This window comes from Poecilia formosa, unplaced genomic scaffold, assembly GCF_000485575.1.
Source record: "Poecilia formosa unplaced genomic scaffold, Poecilia_formosa-5.1.2 Scaffold585, whole genome shotgun sequence".
In the NCBI taxonomy this organism is placed as follows: domain Eukaryota; kingdom Metazoa; phylum Chordata; class Actinopteri; order Cyprinodontiformes; family Poeciliidae; genus Poecilia; species Poecilia formosa.
In genome coordinates, this window is record NW_006800524.1 from 7,610 (window position 1) to 11,760 (window position 4,151).

The 4,151-nt window shown below is 37.8% G+C and overlaps 1 protein-coding gene across 8 annotated transcripts in view; it reads left to right on the plus strand.

Annotated features, from left to right (window-relative positions):
* Nucleotides 1-4,151, plus strand: part of LOC103129848 (zinc finger protein OZF-like) — a 59,591-nt gene that overhangs the window by 4,062 nt on the left and 51,378 nt on the right. The gene's annotated exons all lie outside the window — the stretch shown is intronic.

Below are 4,151 nucleotides of genomic sequence, written 5' to 3' on the forward strand. Positions count from 1 at the left end.
TGAGAGCAAAGATCAGGAAGGAAGCAGCTGCTCTGTGTCAGAGAGTCAGTCTGATACTGGCACAAAGAAAAGACCTTTCAAATGTGACATTTGTGGGAAATGTTACACACAAAAGTGTAACTTGAAAATCCATTACAGAACCCACACTGGTGAGAGACCTTTTTCATGTGAAACATGCGGGAAAAGTTTCTCTGTAATGAAAGATTTAAATTGTCACAAGAGAATTCATACAGGTGAGAAACCTTTTTCATGTCAGTCATGCGGAAGGAGTTTCTCTCAAGTTAGTACTTTAAATCTCCACAAGAAAATTCATACAGGTGAGAAGCCTTTTCCATGCGAATCATGTGGAAAAAGTTTCCGTGCAATTAGTCACTTAAATGTTCACAAGAGAATTCATACAGGTGAGAGGCCTTTTTCATGCGAATCATGCGGAAGAAGTTTTTCGCGAATGAGTCACTTAAATCGTCACAAGAAAACTCATACAACTGTGAAGCTTTTTTCATGCCAGTCTTGTGAAAAAAGCTTCTATCGAAAGAATAATTTGAGCAATCACATGAAAACCCATACAGGTCAGGGGCCACTTTGAAGCCAAACCTGTAAAAATAAAGTGTTCTTTGTAATTGATTACTTAATTATTCTCATTAGAACCCACATTCAGAAGCTGGGTTTTTCACATGAAATATGGAAAAAAAAAGTGTTCTTTTATGCTGGTAAACTGAATTTCCACATAGATTTACTATAAGAAATATTAAACCCTTTCTTGTATTGTTTTCACTTTGCAAAATGCATTAGACCTTCAACTGTTTTTGGTTGTCCATTTATGGATTTTCTTTTTTATTGTGGTGCATATCTATGAAATTTGTTAAGGTATATTTAGAATATTCAAAACCAGTTCAACTGGTTTTGTAAGTGTAAATATTGAGGCGCCATGTTACTTAACATGCCACTGATTGACTTTTACAAAGTAGCCAATCAGGACGCTTTCAGAATCCTGAATCCTCCTCAAAATTTGACTTTCAGATGTAAATCTGTTTGTCATGAATAACATACCAACTTTTTATGCTTTACTGAATAATTTCATGTATCAATTTATGTGCCGCTTGGATGTATCAAAGAACTTGACAAAAAACCTCTGACAGCTACAACATATATTAGATATATTTCTAACTTTTTAACAGTTGGAATAATTATCTGCTTTGTGACGTGTCGTTTTTTACTTGAAATGTGTATTTAATTTTTGTCTAAATGGTATGGACTACCTTTTGTTTCGAAATAAAAACTTGTGAATTAATACGAAGTTGTTTTACCCCGAAGGGCTACATAGTGGCGCAGGTGGTAGAGCTGTTGCCTTGCAGCAAGAAGGTCATGGGTTTGATTCATGCCTGGGGTCTTTCTGCATGGAGTTTGCATGTTCTCCCTGTGCATGCTGGGTTCTCTCCAGCTTCCTCCAAAAACATGACTGTCAGGTTAATTGGCCTCTCCATATTCTTCCTAGGTGTGAGTGTGCATGGTTGTGTGTCCTGTCTGTCTCTGTGTTGCAACAGACTGGCAACCTGTCCAGGGTGACCCTGCCTCTCACCTGGAACATTGGCTGGAGATCGGCACCAGCACCCCTCCCAACCCTACCAAGGGACAAGGGTGTACAGAAAATGGATGGATGGATGTTTTTCCCTGTTTATCGCCTGTCCACACTCCAGTTCAGTAGGTGGCGGTATTGCACCAAATTTCCTTCTTTGCCAACCAACAAAAAAAAAAAACATTGAAGAAGAATAAGCTCGCATGTGGGCGTCCTGGGATTACTTTGAAGCTGGCAGATTGGGCCAGACTCCTGTGAAGGAGGTTGAGAGCATTGGTGGCGGTAAGACACAGCCGGGCTGTGAATGGTGGAAAGATGTCAGAGGGAAATGATGTATCAGGAAGTGATGTGGAAATGGATGAGGATTGTGATGGCAGGGAAAATGAAGGGATATGGTATACTCAAAAAGCTGTGTGCAAACACAAAAAATCAAAACAACAAACAGAGTCTTCTGTTTCTGAGGCTGAAGGAGAAACAGTTGTGATGACAGAATTTAAAATAGTTGTGAAATCGGTCAAAGAGGGTGTGTCCTTTGGTAAGTGGAATCCAATTTAACTTACTAAAGAAATCAACTCATTTGTTGGAAAAGTGAAATATGTTAAAATGTTGAGAGATGGATCTTTATTGATCATTTGTAATGATGTTAAACAAAAAGAAAGGGCACTGAATATTAAAAACATCCTAGGTGAGAATGTGAAGTGGAGAATGCTAGATAACAGGAAATATGTGCGTGGCGTTATTTCAGGTATTTCTCCTTATGTGCCAGTTGATGACATTAAATCTAATGTCAGGAGGGAAAGTAGTTGAAGTCAAACGGTCAAAAAGAAACAAAAATGGAGAAAGGAGTGATGGTTTTTCTATCTTGATAAAAGGTTGAAGAAAAANGAAGCTTTTTTCATGCCAGTCTTGTGAAAAAAGCTTCTATCGAAAGAATAATTTGAGCAATCACATGAAAACCCATACAGGTCAGGGGCCGCTTTGAAGCCAAACCTGTAAAAATAAAGTGTTCTTTGTAATTGATTACTTAATTATTCTCATTAGAACCCACATTCAGAAGCTGGGTTTTCCACATGAAATATGGAAAAAAAGTGTTCTTTTATGCTGGTAAACTGAATTTCCACATAGATTTACTATAAGAAATATTAAACCCTTTCTTGTATTGTTTTCACTTTGCAAAATGCATTAGACCCTCAACTGTTTTTGGTTGTCCATTTATGGATTTTCTTTTTTAGTGTGGCGCTTATCTATGAAATTTGTTAAGGTATATTTAGAATATTCAAAACCAGTTCAACTGGTTTGCAAGTGTAAATATTGAGGCGCCATGTCACTTAACATGCCACTGACTGACTTTTGCAAAGTAGCCAATCAGAACGCTTTCAGAATCCTGAATCCAGAATCCTCCTCAAAATTTGACTTTCAGATGGAAATCTGTTTGTCATGAATAACATACCAACTTTTCATGCTTTACTGAAGAATTTCATGTATCAATTTTTGTGATGCTTGGATGTATCAAAGAACTTGACAAAAAACCTCTGACAACTACAACATATGTTAGATATATTTCTAGCTTTACTTTGAAGCTGGCAGGTTGGGCCAGACTCCTGTGAAGGAGGTTGAGAGCATTGGTGGCAGCACTGAATATTAAAAACGTCCTTAGGTGAGAATGTGAAGTGGAGAATGCTAGATAACAGGAAATATGTGTGTGGCGTTATTTCAGGTATTTCTTATGTGCCAGTTGATGACATTAAATCTAATGTCAGGAGGGAAAGTAGTTGAAGTCAAACGGTCAAAAAGAAACAAAAATGGAGAAAGGAGTGATGGTTTTTCTATCTTGATAAAAGGTTGAAGAAAAAACTCTACCAGACAAAGTTTTTGTGGGATATATGAGTTAAGATGTTCAACCATTTATTCCTCCGCCACTGTCGTGTTTTAAATGTCAACAGTTTGGACATGTTGCGGCAGTATGCAAGGGGAAGCAGAAATGTGGGAGTTGTGCTGGGGATCATGAGTATGGGAAATGTGAGGAAGGAGCTCCTTTGAAATGTAATTGTGGAGGTGGGCATAGTTCAGGTTTCACGGGATGAGTAGCTAGTAAAAGAGCTGAGGAAGTACAGAAAATTAAAATCACTACTGGGACCACTTATGCAGAAACAGCTAAAAAAGTACCTGTTCAGCCAGTAATGCAACCAAAGAAAATGACAGGGGTAGAAGAAGGAAGATCAGATTGTCTGGAATGCAGCAAGATCAAAGATGACACTTTACTCAAGACGAAAGAGGATTGTGATCTATTCATGGTGGAGGTTATAAATTGAACTGCTCAAACAAAGGAAAACAGAAAAAATTCAAATAATTGTGAAGGCAGCTCAAAAATATCTTGATTTTAACAATGTCAGCTGGGAATCAATTGAGGAAAAACTGAATGAGACGCAATCTTCTCGACGTCAGTCATGCAGTGGTGGCCCTTCTCTATGTTAGTTATAGTCCAGTGGAATGCAAGAAGTCTCATTAGTAATGGTCTAGACTCTAGAGGTTAAGAAATACATTTCTGATTTGATAATTAAACCTCATCTGATCT